This window comes from Macrotis lagotis, chromosome 5, assembly GCF_037893015.1.
Source record: "Macrotis lagotis isolate mMagLag1 chromosome 5, bilby.v1.9.chrom.fasta, whole genome shotgun sequence".
Taxonomy (NCBI): Eukaryota; Metazoa; Chordata; class Mammalia; order Peramelemorphia; family Peramelidae; genus Macrotis; species Macrotis lagotis.
Window position 1 is genome coordinate 124,430,153 of NC_133662.1, and position 19,704 is coordinate 124,449,856.

The following is a 19,704-nucleotide window of genomic DNA, read 5'->3' on the forward strand; positions in this document are numbered from 1 at the left end:
AAATTAAGTGACAATCCTGCTGCCACTGAAAAATACAACATAGTTCAGAGAAACTGACTTCTTTTTCTCACACAGCAAACTTCATATGCCTGTACTCTTTTCACCTCCAGTTCACAAAGTGGTGATCTGAAATAAATAAATGAACAAACAAACAAATAAATCTCCTAGTGGGGATAAATGAGTAAGTTTATACTCTTATGAGATTTAAAATATTGGGGAAAAACAGAACTAGAGCAAATAGAGTATGTAGTAAACTGAACTGCAAGTCAACAGCAATGCCCAGTAAAGATTCAGATCTGAGGTGTAACCTTCTTGCTTTCACCCAGCAGTGGATTGATCCAGAAGCTGAGACTCCTTTCCTGGATGTGAGGAAGCAACTCATCCATTGATTATATCACAGATGGAAGAGAACATGGTGCAGGGATCAAATAGGTAAATAGAGAACAGACTGTGACCTGGTTTGATGAGGATCTAGGTCTAGATTGACTACTTTGGTTTTTCTATCTCTTCTCAGTGAATATCCCTTTATAAAAGCTAATTGGTGATAATTAGCTAATTGATATTGAGGATAAACCATTTGGGCAATAAACTACATGATGATAAGGATATATAAATGGATGAATGGTAGTGGAAGAAATATGCTCCCTCTCCCCCAGTGGATAGAGGATAATGGGTAATAGTAGTAGTATAAAAATCCTCATTTTTTGAATCCTTCATTGTACCCACTATAACTGTGAGGGGGAGGAGTAATCTTCATCTATGGATCTTATTTACTGGTTGGAAAGAGGGTTTGGAGAGTGAACGCAGAGCCCATTTACACTACATATAAATTCCTCTGCTTAGCTGTTAAAGCCTTATAGAACCTGCCCCCAGTTTATCTTCATTCATCTAATCTCACTGAATACTACAACTTCTTGAATGCTACTTCATGATGTAGAGAAATTGAACTCTCTATTCTTTACACATGATGTCTTTGTCCCACATGGATCTCCACTTCACAATGGCATTCTCTGCCTTTAATTATATTTTTTAAACATATTTGCATAAAGGTTTTCCTATCTCCCAGGTGATTGTGTTTTCTTTCTCAAGCACTCTTACATTTAACTCCTTTGTGTGTGTCTGTTTATTTGTATTTACTTTCTAGTGATTTTAGAGATATTTATATAGTACCCATACTCCTATTAGATGTAAGTTCTTTGCAAATAAGGATTATTTCATTCTTTTCATTTCTATCCTCTGTGTCTGGCACATAGTAGGTATGTAATAAATGTTTGTTTATTTATTGATTGACTATAGTAGTCTTGTTAAGAGGTGATGAAAACTTGAATTGGGGTAGTGGGGATGTGATCAGTGACAAAGAGAGATGTAAGATATGTAGTGAATGAGAGTAAGAGCTAGACTTGGATGCTTTAGAAGAAGGAAGAATACAAAATGACTAAGGTTTTAGGCTTGGGTGATTAGGTAGATAAGGTCCCATAGAAGGAAATTTTTTTGACTGGTTCAGTTCCTTTAATATTTCATCTTCATTGGTTGTTTTATTTCTGAGGTTGAGTTCTCAGACCTGCAAATGAAGACCATATTCTTATTTTTCTTCATTGTCTTCTGAACAAAATTCCCAGTATGTGTGGTCACTATGTCACAAGTAGCAACTGAGTGACTGAGTGTCAGATAAGTTGTTTTCCTCTAAATGCATCATATTCTCTAGTAATGTCTTCTTTTTAAACTGGGAAATCTGAGATTCTACATTGTTGCAAGTAATTCCGATCTCTCTCTCTCTCTCTCTTTCTCTCTCTCTCTCTCTCTTGTTTCTCTCATCTCTCTCTTTAATTCGAGTTGCCAAATACATCTGGAGTAGTTACAATGTATGATTATAGGTTCTATGGAAAATATTAATCATGTGAAATTGTTCCTGCACTCAAGTAGTTGAAAATCTAATTGACACTTGTTAATTACCTAGCTGTGTGGCCTTGGGCAAGCCACTTAACCCCATTGCCTTGAAAAATCTAAAAAAAAAAAATCTAATCAGAAAGATACAATATAGTTATAAAAAATAAATAAAAATAAAAAATTAAATAGCAATAAAAATGAACAATGCAATCTAATAAGCATTTTTTGAGTGCCTACTCAATGTAAAACATTGGAGATTTAGAATTTATCTAACTATGAATCTGTAAATGAATATATATGTATGTATGTACCTATTTATCTATCTATCTTCACTTGTAGCATTTTATTAGTCTAGGAAACACATCAACTAAATTAGAAATAATTATACAACTTAATGCCTATTAAAATTTCTTAGAGGTGCTAAAAGATTGGTGACTTGACCAGGGTCACAGAGAATATATGTATATTCATACATATACATATTTAGCCATTCAGCCCTAACTACTAAGGAAACGTTGCCTGAGTATGTGGCATGGGATGGAGGGGAATATTTAATATACAATCCTCTATAATTCTATTTATAATATCTTAAATGCATAGGAAACCAATCCTTTCTGGAAAATGATAATATTACTTGCAAGTGAATAGATTTAAGTCAGAATGGGCTGTGCAAAGTCACCAGTTTCACTTTCTCCTCTAAAGCCATCTGAGACTAGTAGTAAGATGTAGATCAGGAAGACTGGAGATGGCCCCAGATGCAATGGGAGATGCTGGCCTTTTTAACTTAAAGTCTTTCCCAGGTCTTTGTTTGATTGAATAAAACACCCATTCAGTGATAAAGGCTAGGTAAGAAATGAGGTGTTTTTTACCTAGTCAAAAAACCCCCAACAACATAAAAACTCCAAGCCAAAAAAAAAATCAAAATTAATCAGGGAGGAGAAGACTCAGGGTTTCTGACAAAAAAAAACCCAATTGCCATTCATACTCACCCTGAGCCATCAGAGCCCTAACTGAGGCTTGGACTTGGGATCTATCTTTGATCAATCAACGAAAGCCAGAGTGTTTTGGGTTTAAGCCATAGTCCTTAAAAACGAAATCTAACCTATAAATCCCAAGATATCTTATGAGGTTTCAGTGATCAAAGATCAAAATTTATATTCTTTTGGTCAGAGCACTCCTAGGTAAGAGTATGATTCATGGAAAACCATGATATTTATAAAGGGACATTCAGCCGTGTACCACATATAATTGTTCTGTGCTAAAAGTACATAGTAGAAGTCTAGAATATCATAGATTGCCCAGTAAAAGCAGTTAATTGTTATATGATGGAGAAAGTCATTTAACAGTATTTATTGTGTTGATTACAAATTAATGTTATTTAATCTTAACTAGGCCATCACTCAGCAATGTAATCCTTTAACTCTTCACTAATTGACTCTGTAAAGATTTAGGATTGTGTGGCATAAAAATAAATGTCCCCATATACACATACAAACATACATACATACATTTGCAAAATAAGAGAGGTAGTATCACATTATTGAGAAATATTTTCTGCATCAGGAAAATTTTGGTTCGAGTCTCAACTTTGACAGCTTATGGTTCTGTGACTCTGGGTAACAGCATCTCAATGTCCCAGATAACTTACTAAGGCTTTAATGTCTTAGTAGGGACATTAGTAGTGGAATTTCTTCAACTAGAGCACCCTTTATTACTGAATTTATAGATCCACTAGATAAATAAGTAAATAACTTTTTTCCTGAAAGGGAGTGAAAGTGCTAGCAACCTGGGAACAGGATTCAGTAAAAGTTTCATGGAGAAGAAGACATGAGATGAGTTTTAAAGGCAGGGATTTTAAGAAGTTGTGATCAGGATGAAGTGAATTACTGGAACAAGGGACAGATAAAGAAAAGACATAGAAATGGGAGATGTAGTGTTATATATGAGGAATATACATCAGCAAGAACTGGAAAAGTGGGATGGAATCAAGTCGTATACTGCTTTAAGCTAGAAATAATAGAAACTACTGAAATTTATTGAAAAGGACTGAAAAAGGTCATAATATTTGACAATTAATAGAACTTTGGTAACTTTGGAGCATTAAGGTGAAATTACTCATTGAGCAATGTTTGGGATTTAAGTTAGTAAAAAGATTTGTTAATGTTACAAGCTAATGCAGGGAAAGGTCAGCTATCCCACAGAAGATATTTCTATCAGTTAAAAGAGTAATGAATATAAGTAATTTTCTCAAAAATGAAGATAATAAAATGAAGAGACAAGTAAGAGCAGAGCAGTCATTTTGGATAATGCATTTTACTAATAATTGGTAATAATGGGCCATATAGGCCCATTATTAGAGTACACAGTTCTTAGATATTGTTCTGTGACATCTTGTAAACTTCTTCACCTTAATGATAAGAATGATCATGTTGCTTGTGGAAAATCTTATGAAAGGCCTTGAAAAAAATCAAAATGATAGGAGGAGGGGGAAGTCAAATAAAAGGGAATATATCTGATTTGCCATTTTTTTCTTTTTTCTTTTTTTGTAATTTATTTTCATCCATATGCACATGCCTATTTTTAAGTTACAAAGTTTCCTTCCACCTTCCTTTTTCACCCCCCTCCCCTCAGTCATAAACAGTCAGGTTAGTATTGTACATACATAATTTGATAAACATGTTTACAGATTAGTTATTTTCAGTATGAGAAATTAGGATTAAAGGAAAGACACTTAAGAGATAATTATTATAAAGTGTTTATCAGATTCATAAGGGTTGGGGTTTTTTTTTATGTGTTTTGTTTTGTTTTGCTTTTCTTCCTCTGTTTGGGGATAACATATTTCATAGCTGGTCAAATACAGTTGTCCTAGATTTCCAAACTGCTGAGAGGAACTGCTTCCTTCAAGATTCTTTGCTCTATCATTGTTCAGTTCCATTATTGTTCATCTCACAGTGTTGTTGTTGATGTTTACATTGTTCTCTTGGTTCTTCTCCATTCCCTCAGCATCAGATCCCATAAGTCATTCCATTCTTCTCTAGAATTTGTCCATTTATAGTTTCTAATAGAACAATATTTCATAGTATTCATATACCATAATATGTTTAGCCAATCCCCATTTGATGGATATAACCTCAATTTCTAATTTGTTGCCACTATAAAAAAGAGCTGCTATGAATATTTTGGGCTTTTTCCTTCATATATATATATGAAATTTCTTCTGGATATAGACCTAGAATTGGAATTGCTGGGACAAAGGGTATGAATAATTATTGCTGTTTGGGCTTAATTCCATACTGCTCTCCAGAAAGGTTGGATCCCTTCACAACTCCACCAACACAAGTTCCAATCCTAGTATAACCTCTCCAACATTGATCATTTTCCTTTTTTTCCATCTTGGCCAATATGATAGTGTGAGGTGATACCTCATTGTTGTTTTAATTTGCAGTTCTCTAATCAATAATGATTTGGAACATTTTTTCACATGATTATATATAGATTTAATTTCTTCATTTGAAAACTTTTCATATCCTTTGACCATTTATCAATTGGGGAATAACTTGTGATCTTATAAATTTGATGCAATTTTCTATGATTTAGAAATGAGATCTTTATCAGAACTAAAGATTGTTTCCCAGCTTTCTGCTTTCCTTCTAAATTTTGGTAGCATTGATTTTATTAGTGGAAAAAAAAATTAATTTGATTTATTAAAAAATCATTCATTTTGCAGCTTATAATGTGCTCTAATTCTTGTTTGGTCACAAGTTTTTCCCTTTTCCATAGAGTGTTTCTTGGTCTATTAATTTATCTATGATTTTGCTCTTTAGGTCTAAATTCTGTTCCCATTTTTTAAGGTTTTTTTGCAAGGCTAATGGGATTAAGTGGCCCTATGATGTTTTCCAGTTTTCCAGGTTCTTTTTTTTTTGTCTAGACTTTCTAGTAGTCCAATGATTCACAGATTGTCTCTTTTGGATCTATTTTCCAGGTCATTTGTTTTCCCTAAAAGTAACTTTACATTTTTTTTAGCCTTTTTATTTTTGTTTGATGGTATCTTGTAGTCTTATAGATTCATTGGCTTCTGTTTGTTCAATTCTAATTTTTAGAGTTTTATTTTCTTCAATTAACTTCTGTGTTTCCTTTTCCAACTGATTATTTTTACTTGTAACATAGTTGATTTCTTTGGTCAATTTTTTATAATTTTCCTTGCATGACTTTCATTTCATTTTTTCCCTCTCTTTTCTTACTCTCTTCTTTTGGTTTTTAAATTTGTTTTGTTTGTTTTTTAATGTTTTGCAAGGCAAATGGGGTTAAGTGGCTTGCCCAAGGCCATACAGCTAGGAAATTATTAAGTGTCTGAGACCAGATTTGAACCCAGGTACTCCTGATTCCAGGGCTGGTGCTTTATCCACTGTGCCACCTAGCCGCCCTGTTTTTTAAATTTTTTTAAAGCTCTTTGATGAGCTTTTGTATTTGCATTCAATTTATAGACTGTTTTGATAAATACCCTGTGAGTGATTTTTCACTGCTTTCTTCTTCAGACATGGCAGTGTTGTCATCTTTATCTGAAAAGTAGTTTTCCACAGTGAGCACTCATTTAGCTTTTTCCTCATCTTTGTTGTTTTAGCTCTGCTCCTGGGGTGTAGGGAGTATAGATCCAAGCATCCAAGCTTGCTTTTTTTTTCTTTTTCTTTTTTTTTTTGCTGGGGTCTGATCCTTGGTTTGGCTTGTCATTGGCCAAGATGTTTCCTATGCAGTCCAGTTCTTGCCTTTGCAGAGGTTCTTCCCCCACCCCCCTTTAGGTCCAGGTTCTGACTTAACAGTGGTTTGTTTCTGTCTTTTACCCTGGTGACCTCAGGGTTTAAACTTTGTTTGGGTTTAAAGTTCATCCTGCTGGCTTGCTATCTAGCTGCTGGGACTTCTGCTAAACTGTCTGTATCTGGAATGCACTGTGGCTAAAAGCCTCCTGCTGGCTTTCCTGCCTTCCCACCTCCTGGATTTTACTTCCCCTTTCTCCTAAAGAGACAGAACTTCATTGAAGATCCTCCATGATGTCTACAATTTCTTTGAATCTTCTCTTTTTCTTGGTAGGACCTGTATTTTGAATGTCAGATTAGAGTTTTCATTTATTTTTGGTATGGAAAAGTTCCAGGAGCACGTTAGCTTTATGCCTCCATCTTGGCTCTGCACCAGAAATACAATTTTTCAATTTTCAATAAAATGGAATTATCCAAAAGAAAAAAATTCCAGTTACTAATGAGTTGAGAAGTAAGGTATAAGTTAGAGGAAAGAACTTGGAGAGGTCCATCTTTTTCTGGGAGGTTGGCTAAAACAAAAGGACCAAAGATATAGAGCAATAGCTCATGGACAGAGTAAGGTTAAATGAAGTTACTTTAAAATAGGAGAGATTGGAATATATTTCTAACCAGCTGGAAGGGGTTAATTCATAGGAAACAATTATAGATTTGACAGGATAAATGATTGTGAGGTAATCTTGTAGACATACAAAGGGCCTTGGCTAATAGAAAGGTGAGCCCTTCATCAGACACTGAGGCAAAGGAGGAGAGAATGGGAATTGTTGACAAGGGGTTTTGAGATGAAGAATAGGGGGAAAATAAGAACTCAGTTGGAATAGTATCTGTTTTCTCAGAAAAGTGTGCAGTACAGTCTTATGCTAAAAGGAGAAGGTAGAGTAATGAGGGAGGTTTGAAAAGAGAAGAAAACATTTGGAACAATCTCTCTAAGAAATGGGAAAGAATAAATTGGAGATTAAAAAGATTGACTTCTAGTAAAGTGGTCCTGGCTGAGACTAGATAACAAAAATCAGTTTTGTTGTGCTACTTCTTCCAGCAAAAGTCAACAGCAGAAAAGAAGAAAAACCAAATGACTAATCAGCAAACATTTATTAAATGCCTATTGTGTGCTATACACCTCTTTGTATGTTTTAAATACATACTCAAATTATTGGTCAAATATTGGTAAGAATATTTATGTATGTGTATAAATGTATATACAGTCACACTTCCCTGAAATACGATCCCTATGTCTGAACTCCTCCAAACTGAGAATATTAAAAATTGAATTATATTTTGTTAATTTAGTAACTTTTATTGTTATTTAATATTTTTATTGAATACTTTAAGTAATTATAAAATATTTGCATATCATGTACTATCTTCCTTTACTCTCTCCCCTCAACACATGAAAAATGTCCCCCCCCTCAGTTTCATATAGTTTGTGACTAGAATAGCTACTGTATTTAGTTGAACCACTAGGTAACAGTCTAAGTTCAAGGTGAATCAGTGTATTCAACTGTGGAGACATTTGTGCCCCTGGCTGTTCCTATCCTTCCTAACCTTTATATTTTCTCAGTTGTTGTATGGAATTTCTATTAGACTATGTATTAATTCCTCTCAAAATAAAAATACAAATGACTCTAGTGTCTGTATTTACTTAATTTCCCAATTTTGCTTTCCTTTCTTAACATGGTCCCCATGTTCATTTTATGAATTTATTTAATTTACTTTTAGTTAAACTAAATTTTATTCCATTGAAGTAAAAGTAAAATGTAAATGAAATTAAATGAAAGTAAAGTAAAAGACCTAAAGTGTTTGGGGTCACTGGGTTGAAATTTCCTGATTCACTTATACATTATGTCTCTTTCAAGGTTGGCAGACTAATGCAAGAAAACATTTCAAGATTCACTTATCCTGCTGGCAATCAAAGTTGCAGGGTGAGTCCAATTGTTTTACCTCTTCCCAGTTCATCACTGCCAACCCTTCTTATTCCTTTTATATAAACTTTTTTTACTCTTTTTGTGTAAGCTCCACACAATTCCTAGTCAATCAAATAAGCTATTAATCAATAAACATTTAAGTATTAAATATTAGTAAGACATGATGCTAAGTTCTGGGGATGCAGTTAAAAGCAAAAAAAAAAAAACAACCCTGCCCTCATGGGTTGATGGATATAAATCAGAATTTATAAGATAAAGGCAGAATAAGGGCAATCAGTGGGAATGGCACTAATAATTGATGGGACCAGAAAAGGTCTCCTGGAGTAGATGGCTCATGTGCTAAATCTCAAAGAAATTCAGGAACTCTAGAAGTCAGAAGGTAAAGAGACAGAGTATTATAAACATGGGGAAAAGGTATAGAGATGGAAGATGAAGTATGTTTTGAGAGTAATCGTTAACTATGCGAGGATGGTTGAAAAATAAAGTGAAGGAATGGCAAAAGACATTTTGATGTGAAGAGTCAAAGTCAACAAGCATTTAATCATTTATAGAAATCAAAAGAAAAGAAACTTTCATTTTTGAGGAACTTTTTATTTAATTGAGGAAGAAGTCAAATAAAACAAAGATGAGAAGAACAATGGGGATTTCTATGAAGGACCATGATGAAGAAAGAAATCTGGACTCAGGAGCTAGAGTCCAACAAAAAATGCATGTCTGTATGTAGGGCTTGGAGGTCCTTCCTTAAAATGAAATAAGCAGGAGATGAAGCATCTTCTATTATGAAAAGAGTGAAGGAGTGAAGAGATTTTCTGGGGCAAATAGAGTAGCAAATGTGAGACTTTATATTAAGATCATTAGAGGAAACCAGGATGATGAACCAAGATGGATAAAGAAGTCAGAGAATCAGAAAGGACAAGGACTCAAGGAACAATGGAAAAGCTTTACATGCTAAGAGGCTCTATATTTGATCTTGGGACAATTGGGAGAAATTAAAATTTATTGAATTGGGGGTTACTACTAGTGAGTTGTGCTACAGGGGAATCCTGATATTGATTCCAAGAACTGAGATTATAGCAGAGTTCTGACATAGATCTTCCACACCAAAAGGTGAACATATTTCAAGAATGTTGTGAATGATTTTTAGGGAAAATCCTACTTATAGGGAAAGGAACGAACAACCTCAATATAAGGAAGCTACAGCTGGAGGAATTACTAGATATTGGGAGATTAAAAGTGATTTGAAATTGCAGCAGTATCTAAGCCTAAAGGAAAAAAAGCAGAAGCCTTCCTCAACTCTGGAAAGAGGATGGCCTGATATTGCACTTCAACCTATAAAAGTAGCACCTTTGTTATCATACTCTACTTGGAACAAAGAGGAGAGAACATGTATACCAATTATTGATGAGAAAGGATGGTTCTTTCTCAAATGAACTTCTTTTAGATCACATCATCCAAGCTATCAGTTGCTCCTTTTATAACATATGGTTTTTGGTGCACATACTGAATACAGAGTGGTTTCCCAGTTGGATTGATCATTTCCTTGATGTGGCAAAAATGAAGAAGAAAATATATTTTTTAGAAGGCCAACATTAGGAAGATTTGCTTTTTATTTTTGGATAAGCTTTGGAAGTTAATCTAAAATTGTCTGGCTGACAACTCAGGATCTTCTGAACTTATAATCTTGAAAAAAAATCAGTTTAAATTTGTGTGTGTTAATCTTTTGCTGTTATCTGCAAGATAAGCAAAATCTCCTGCTGCAGATTAGTTGCTTCTCCTCCTTCATGATAGACCCCTGAGGTCTTAGAGAAGCTAAAAATAAACAAATATATTGGTATTCCAGGAAACAGACATGTTTGAGAAAGTCATATTCCATGTGTTTTACTTAATAATTCTTGGTAGGCTGGATAGTCAAAGTAGGCCTGGAAAAAGAGTGGTGAAAGTGTTCTTATATAACTCCATAAAGTATTAGTCAATCTTCTAGTGAATAGCTACTTGACAAAGAGAGGAATAATTAACATTTAAATTAACATTAAAAGGAAATGCAGTTTATTCATTTGGAAAGAAGAAATAATCTTGTCTTTCAAAGATTTTTTTTTACCTTCTCTTTAGCTTTATCTCTCTTATATATTTGGAGAAATAAATAGCCTCCTTCCCTGTGGGAGACTGGATTGTATGTGTCATATTTTATTTCTTTGTAAGAAGGTAACTTGAAAATTCTGAGATTAAGATTTCAGAAACAATAACTCTGAGAATTATATTAGATAACATCATAAATCTCTGTGACCCTCTCTGTAGATTATGCCATTTCTGTGGTGATGAAAATTAGACTGTGATATTCAACAAATTATTTCATTGAATATCTGAAAATTTTTAAAATTTAAATGTCAACATGATCCCCTATAGCTTATGGGTATGATCACAGTGATTAAAAGTGAATTTAATAATGCATGATTGTCAAATGGTGAAACATAGAATTAAAGGAATAATAACACTAATCAAATGATGCCAAGTGAAAGTACAGATGTTAGCATCACATCTAAATGGGGAGAAATGATAACTTTCTTCTATGTCAGTGAGCTCCCTTTGTCCCCATATCTATCAAACAGCAGAAGATTCAGTGGATCCTACATATGATTGCAATTAAGGGCATAACAATGTTAAGGACCAGATCATGATCTAAACACCAGACAGATATTTGAAGAACTGGAATCATTAAGGATAAATAGTAATTGGGAGACATAATACAGCAGGGTTGTTATACCAGTGAAGTATTAAACTTGTTCATCTTGGACCCATAACAGAGTAGAGATCTACAGAGCAGAGGCCACAGAGAGAGTTTTTGGCTACAAGTAAAGAAAGCTTTCTTAAAGGTAGAGTTGGAAAGCATGTCTCAGGGAGATAATGGCTTTCCTATCACTTCAAGTGTTTATGTGGATAGGAAATTTGTAAAGATTATTACTACTCAGGTAAAGGTTGAACTCAAAGACTTTAAAAGTTCTATTAATCTGTAATCCAGTGACTAAGTATGATCAACCTGTCTCCCCTATGTTCCAGAGAAACTGATGTTTAACTCTATTGAGCAGTATCAAATGAATAATGCAAACCAGAAAATCATATCTCATTTTAAAGAGATTCCCGAAAATGGATTAGATGGATAATAAGTAGCTATCTACCTTCCTTGCATGTCCTCTAGACCTTGTTATATGCTACAAAATGTATAATGTTTCACTCATGGCTACTGTTTATCCATAAGGTATGAATTTAGGTATTGATACTTGCTGACTTTTGAGTCAATACCTCTATTTAAGTGCCTCTGAGGGGGGTAATTTTAAGAAGGAAATATCAGTGACAAGTAGTTATCTTATCCAAACTCTAATAGAAATTTATATTCCAAAATATAAAGGTAGTTTCTTGACTCATTTTTTTTCTTGAAAAATATTTTTGACACAGATCTATCAATTTATTTTTTCCTTTGGATAAAGAAAGATGAGTATCTTTTTTTTTTTTTAGTTTTTCCAAGGCAAATGGGGGTGAAGTGGCTTGCCCAAGGCCACAGAGCTAGGTAATTATTAAGCATCTGAGGCCGGATTTGAACTCGGGTACTCCTGACTCCAGAGCCAGTGCTCTATCCACTGCACCACCTAGCTGCCCCAAAAGATGAGTATCTTTCCAGATCCCCATTTCTTCCCTTTGATACTTGGGAAACCATGCTATTTGAGAAATAATTGTTAAATATAATTTTTATGTATATGGGGAACACCATGCATCAATATAAAGAAATGAATCAATCTTAAGGAATCTATATACTCTCTGAAAGCATGTGAAAATTTTAGCTCTCTATAAACAAAAGAAAATAGCAGGTATGTCAACAATGTCAAAATGAATAGATAGACTCAATGTAGGAAAAAGAAGAGGAGGAAAAGTATGACTTAAAAGTCTAATCCTCCACCCCCCACACACAAAAAAGTCCTCTCCTTCAATTTAGAACAATTGGAGGAATTTTTATCTCCATTAATAAAATATGAATCTTAAAATTATTTAAATGATGATTTTATTTGTTTCAAATGCAATGAATATTATCTGATATTTAAGTAAACTGCTAAGTTAATTAAATTAACACAATTGACCTAAATTATTTAATATAATAAACATTAGAATCTAATAAACAAACAATATCTTACATATGGTTATCACTTAATATATGCTTGTTGCATTTAATTGAATTTAAGAATTGATTGTTAATGCAAATTAAAGACTTGTTTCAGTAACCCTTAATTTCTTGGGTCCTTGCTTAATAAAAATATTAGAATATATTTTCCTCAGTCATATGTGGGATCTCTAACATTATAGGAGAGAATATTTTTATAATTCTTTAGGTTATAAAAATAATGGCTAGTGTTAATTAATAAAAGTTCTGATTGAGTCCAAATATCTAAAGTTCTAGAATAATATGAGAAAGGGGATGAAATTTATTTACTTCCCTCATGAATCTAGATTTAATAATTTAGATTTCAAAGGAATTTCATATGGTAATTATGTTGCTGACCATGCATATTTAACACAAGGTTACTTAATCATATTCCTTGTTAGATATATATTTCCAGAGGGGGTTGGAAAACCATTAGAGAGTCACCAGAAAAGCTTCTGTTAATTTTACACAGGAAACCAGGATACATGGCAAAATTAGTTACTTTCCAAGGATATCAGGAAAGGAAGGACATCTTAATATTCCTCTCCCTGACAAATTATGAAAGCTCATTAAGAATGATTAACCCAAGAGCAATAATCCAAAGGATGATAGAATAATTATATGGTAAGCATAAATAAACTGTAGTATGTTACCAGTGTTTATTTGCATGTAAGAAGCATCATACAGATATCATAAAATCAACTGTGAAGGATTTAGCTATTCTGCTCAATAAAATAATCCAAGATAATTCCATAGATGTCATGAAAAATGGTATTTACCTCCAGAGGATAACTGATGAATTCCTAGTGCAAATAGATGTGTTTTTTCACACTTTTTAGCTTTATTGCAGCATGGCTACTATGGAAATATGTTTTGCTTGATTTGACATGTATAACTGATATATCACTTGTCTGTAGGGAGGAAGAGAATTTGGAACTCAAAATGTAAAAAGAGCATGTCAAGAATAAATAAATAATAAAAAAAATTTAAAAGCATATCATTAAGCTAACATCACCAGAAAAGATGATGGGTCAGACATTTATTTGAAAACAATGGATAGCCTGAGAAATATTATATACTCTTCAGATTATAAAAGGACAGGAGAAAATAGTTGAGATCATGTGATTGGAAAAATGGAAGAATAGTTGTCCAAATTTTCCAACAATAAAGAATTACAAGACAGATATAGATGAACTAAAGTTGAAGTTCAAAGATAAGAAAACAGAAACTCCACATAGAAAAAGCCTCATGAAAATATTTCAGAGAACTTAAATACTTAGGACTCCAACTTACTAACCCTTCTTTGTACTCTGTACATTGCAAATGCCAGTAAATTCACAGGTTTGTGATGAGAACATTTTGTTGTAGAGATATCTACTGGGTTCATACTGAATTGCCCTTACTCTACAAGAAGTGGCAGACATTAACTACCTAAGTTAGATTAAATGATGACATTTAACATTTATAAAGCAATTTCAGATATATAAATGATGTTCTCTATATAAAATTATTTAATTCTCTGAATAACTATGATATTATGTGCATGCTATTATTATCCTTCTTTTACAAAGAATGAAACTAAGGAAGGATAAGAGAAGTTAAGTGACTAGTCTAGGATCATGCAGCTTATAAGTCTTTAAAGTAAGTTTTGAAATTAAGTTTTACTTACTCCTTTTTATTTTATTTACTTCCATTCTTCCTAATTTACTTACTCCTTACTAATTTTTTTTTGCAAGGCAAATGGAGTTAAGTGGCTTGCCCAAGGCCACATGGCTAGGTAATTATTAAGTGTCTGAGACCAGATTTGAACCTTACTAATTTATTTATATTCACTGCAACACATATGTTAACAACTGGAGAGAAGAAAGACAAAAATCATGGGTTGCCTAGCACATAGTCTCAAACTTCACTTTAGAGGGAAAATAAATTTCATGACTAAGGGAAAAGAGACTAGATGAGGTCAGCACTGTTTCCTTTTGGAAAGGCTTTGGGTTGTGTTGCCAAAACGTTTGGTGAGAGGTCATTAAGCATGACCAGAATTCTCTTTCAGATGTCTATACTTCATTGGAAAGGCAACGGGTAAATGAATGAGTAGGGAAGCAGAGACACATGACTGTGAATATTAGGAAACAAAAAAACTGAAAAACCAAATGTTCAGATGTGTAAATCTGAATTAAAACTTTGCAGTTAGACTAATAGAGTATATCATAAAGACTGAAGAAGGAATGACTGAAACCTCAAAAAGAGTCCAGGACACTGTGAACTTATTCTATGAAGGACAATGAACTTTAATTGGAACCAGAAATAGACCCAAAATAGAATAAAATGATCTTGTGATTAGAAGCTGATCTTGATAAATACAAATAAAAGAATAATACCTTATGGTTTCTTTTCTAAAATATCATTATATTTTTAAGTTTGAATTTTCTCTCACTCCTTTTTGTGTATTCTGATCTCCCTATTAAGAAAACAAGAAGGGGCGGCTAGGTGGCGCAGTGGATAAAGCACAGGCCCTGGAGTCAGGACTTGAGTTCAAATCTTACCTCAGACACCTAATAATTAACTAGTTGCTTTACCCTGGACAAGTCACTTAACCCTATTGCCTTGCCAAAAAAAAAAAAAAAACACAACAAAGAAAGGTAGAAGAAAAATTGGACAAAAGAAATGAGAAGCAACAGAATTATGAAAAAAAATCATTAAAATAAAGAAAAGAAAAAAGGCAAGAAAAATAAAGTGGAAAAAAGTAATACTTCAATTTGCAGTAAGAATTCATCAGTTCTCTCTGGAGGCGGATAGCATTTTTCATCATGAGTTATTTGGAATTGTTTGAATCATTTTATTGATCAGAATAGCTAAGTTATAGTTGATTTGTTGATATGTTCTACGGTACTTATTACATGCAAAATAATCATTGATAATATATTAAAATCTCTTTATATTCACCATATGTTATTCCATCATCCCTTAGATTATTATTATTTTCAAAGTAAAATATCTAAACTTTCAAAAGCCCCATGGGAAAAATACTTTAAAACATTAAAAATAAAATAAATGAAATTAACAACTTAACTATTATCTTACACCTATCAGGTTGACAAAATTGACAAAAAATGGAAAATACTGGAAAGATAATAGGAAAACTAAATTACTGCATTGTTGATGTGCCTCCAAACTAGTTCGGTAATTCTCATTTTGAGTCATTTTGAAACTATGCAAAAAAAAATTACAAAGATATTCCTAGAAAATCTTTTCATAATGTCAAAGAATAGGAAATTGACAGTTCTCTTAATTTCATAGAATGATTCCTACCATAGGATATAGCTTTCATCTGATATTAGTAGTTTTATTAATTGATAATTCTAAGAATGAGGGAGGCAAATAGAAACAGGGTGGATAGGAGTAAGATCTATGTGGACAATTATATGAAAATAAGATTTTTGAAGTTCAAATAAACTATTCAAAAAATTTTACACTTAAAAGGGACACAAATTTAAAAAAAGGAAGAAAGAAGATCCAAGAAATAGAGAATAAAATTCAGCATAGTCTTTAAGGAAAGATAAATTAGAGGTGGGTTGAGGGAAGAATAAAGCAAAACTTCTTGGAAAAGGGAGTAACAAAATAATGTTATATACAGTAATTATAGCCTCTAATGTGATGAAATAGCTTCTAATTTGATGATAACTTCTATGGTGCTTATTACATATAAAATAATCATTGATAATATATTAAAATCTCTTTTTGGTCACCATATATTATTTTGATCCAATTAAATAGTTTCAGTAGTTTAATGTTTCCTTATCTTTCCTTCCTTCTCTGAGTTACAGTTTTCTGCTGTCCAGTTACCTGACATAGCTTTGAATTCCTCTCAGACTCTTTGAATTCCTATATCATTTTTTTTCGTGAAGTATTTCTACCTTTTTTTGGGGAGGGGACACATGCTTTGCTGTGATTAGCAGAAGCTAAGGGAAATAAAGAGTAAAGGTGGATGGAAGGGAGTAGTAGCAACTGCATTTGAATCAATGACATAAACTACCTTGAAAGAATGAGCAATATGGAAAAGTTTAGAAGGAAGAGACGATACATGGGGGCATCACCTTCCTCAAAAGTGGGCCACCATCTCAAAGGAAGACAAAGACATACATTTTTTTTTGCTAGTAATCTTAAAGTTAGGAAATCATCCTTAGGCATAGTGTAGAGCTATTCTTTTAGTCTAGTGATTTATTAAAAATGCTAAATAAAAATATGCACAATACTCATAATGGGCAATCCTCCCACTGTTTAAACTTCTGTAATCAGAGAAATAGCTATTTATTCCTCTATTTCAACTTCTCTATGAATCAATTTTTGTTTCTGGTCAAGCATTCAACAAATACTTGTTAAACTTCTGCTTTGTATAATACTTCTGGTACATTTGATATGGAGGAGGTAAAATTTTAAATAAAGCAAGTTCATCAAAATACTACCAAAAAGATCTTGAAAAATACACTAGAATAAATCCTCATCATAAATTCTATGAAAAAATCACAATGAATCATTTTTACAGGTTAGTTTAGGGAGATAGTGTATTCTACAGACACTGGGAATATGATATGTCCTGGAAAAAAACAAAATAAAACTAAACATGAAGAGCATTATGCTTCAGAAGATGCTATGAACCAGGGAAGAAGAGAAAGAAAAAAACATCAGAACCAACATTTATCCAGGGTGCATGCATATATACAAACTAGCAACTCTGTTTTTCACCCATTTCCAGGTCACAGATCCATGACTTACTGAAGAGTTCTATATCTGGAGGATGATATTTCAATGTGATGAGCAGTCACAGGGCCTAGACTTCATGCTGAGAAAGGAGCAAATCATGAAATAAGCAGCTACTATGTGGTTTGGCTTCCAGTAAAACTACATCTGGAGCTTAATGAAATAGAACATTTCTCTATGAAAGCATCAGAACTAGATGATAACTTTGAAATGTAAGTACAGGAGTCAGTATGATGAAAGAGAGAAAGAGTGCTGGGTTCTTTAGAAAATCTTGAATGAATTCCATGCAGAACCTCTCCTTATTCAAAGGTATAGGGACATGAAAGTATGTTACACATTTCTGTGATTTAAAAGAGTCAAGTAAAGAAGTTAAGAAATTAAGCAATATTAAAGGGCTAGATTTCTTAATGAAACCTAGCAAAAACTAAGAGAGAAAGAAAAAGAGAGAATAAAGACTTGTAATATTGCATGTTTATTGCATCTGGTTTGATTGCTAGAAGGGGAAAAGCAACAACTAGAGATTTTAGCAAATAAAAGGAGAAAAATAAGGACAGTTATAAGAGCACAGTAGCCAGGCTGATCAGCAACAGATAGCAAAGGGAAAGTCACATAAAGAATGAGAGAAGCATAAAGAAAAGAAATTAGGGACAGTTACAATAATGTTGTAACTGGGCTAGATTTCTTAGGAAAACTGCTGGAATTTCCTAAGAAAGTAAATAAAACTAAGAAAGTTAGGACAGTTGAAACTGTACTGCAACTGAGTTGATAACAGCAGCCAACAGGGATAAGGTCAGCCTTTATATAGGGGAGGAGTTAGGGTGTTGCTAGGGAAGAATTAAGAAGTGGGCAATACATAGATCAACCATGTCTTGAGGGGTCAATTTAGTAAGGTAGAAAATGGTTGTGAATATGGGTGGGTTTCAAGTAGTGGTGACAACCCTGAACAATGGGATGGGAATAGGAGGCTTATAGGTGGGTCTCAAGTGATTTCTTTGTGGTATTAGAATGGAACTCTGAACAGTGAAATGGGGAGGGGAGTCAATGTTAATTTAAGGCCCCTCAGAAAGAGATGAAGTAATTAAAAATATAAGGATGAGGGGTATAATTCAAAGGGCAAAAATGAGATAATTAAGGACTTGTGGATTATGGACAGCAAAGATTTAAATATTCAGACTAGGGCAGGGATCCATTGTTTTGCTGCTAGGAGCATGTCCTTTGCCTGGGACCTACCCATTCTTTCCAGGGCTCAAGACACTGAAGAACAGTAACATTATATATATTTTTTAAATTTAACATTTATTTATTTTGTACAATAATGATTTTATGCATTAATAAAATATTCTTGTTTAATAGTAAGCAAAATGCCCCCTCCCCCAGAAAAATATAGACTCGCTTGAGTGATAAAGTAAGGGGGAGAGAAAAAAAATTAAAATTAAAAAATAATAGTAATAATTGTAGGTATGGTCAGGTGGCACAGTGGATGGAACACCAGCCCTGGAGCCAGGAGTACCCGAGCCCATATCTGGTCCCATACACCCAACAATCATCCTGCTGTGTGACATGCAAGCCACCCCAACCCCAGTGCCCTGCATAAACCAAAAAAAAGACAAAAAATAAGACTCAAAATAAAATAAAATAGTAATAACAGTAGGGATGTCTGGGTGGTAGATAGAGCACTGGCCCTTGAGCCAGGACCACCCAGGTCTAAATCCAACCTCAGACATCCAATGATCACCCGGCTATGTGGCCCCAGGCAGGCCACCCAGCCCCATTTGCCCTGCACCCCCCAAAAATAATAATAATAATAATAAATGTGCTGTGTTCCAACACCACAAGCTCTGTTGTGGGTAGATCAAATTTTTTAGGATAAGTCCATCACAAAAGTTACTTCCATATTTTTCCACTGTTGCCATTGCTGATCGCAACTGCCTCCTTTCGTATTTCTCCACTACCATATTCTATATTTTCTCTCTCCTTTCACTCTGACTCTGCTGTGGGGTATCTGAGTGGTGCAGACAGATCCTAGGCCCTGGGGCCAAGAGGCCTTAAGCCCCCATGCCACCCCTTAGGCCCAGCATCCACCTGGCCCTATGGTCCCAGACAGGCCATCCAATCCCAGCCCCTTGCAAGAAGTAAAAAG

At 33.8% G+C, this 19,704-nt stretch overlaps 1 long non-coding RNA gene across 1 annotated transcript; it reads left to right on the top strand.

Annotated features, from left to right (window-relative positions):
* Window positions 1–255: 255 nt before the first annotated feature.
* LOC141489872 (uncharacterized) lies at window positions 256–17,788 on the top strand. Its single transcript, XR_012469015.1, has 3 exons — window positions 256–432; window positions 8,549–8,614; window positions 17,560–17,788. It is a non-coding gene; the product is annotated as an uncharacterized LOC141489872 (long non-coding RNA).
* The last annotated feature ends 1,916 nt before the right edge of the window (window positions 17,789–19,704 follow it).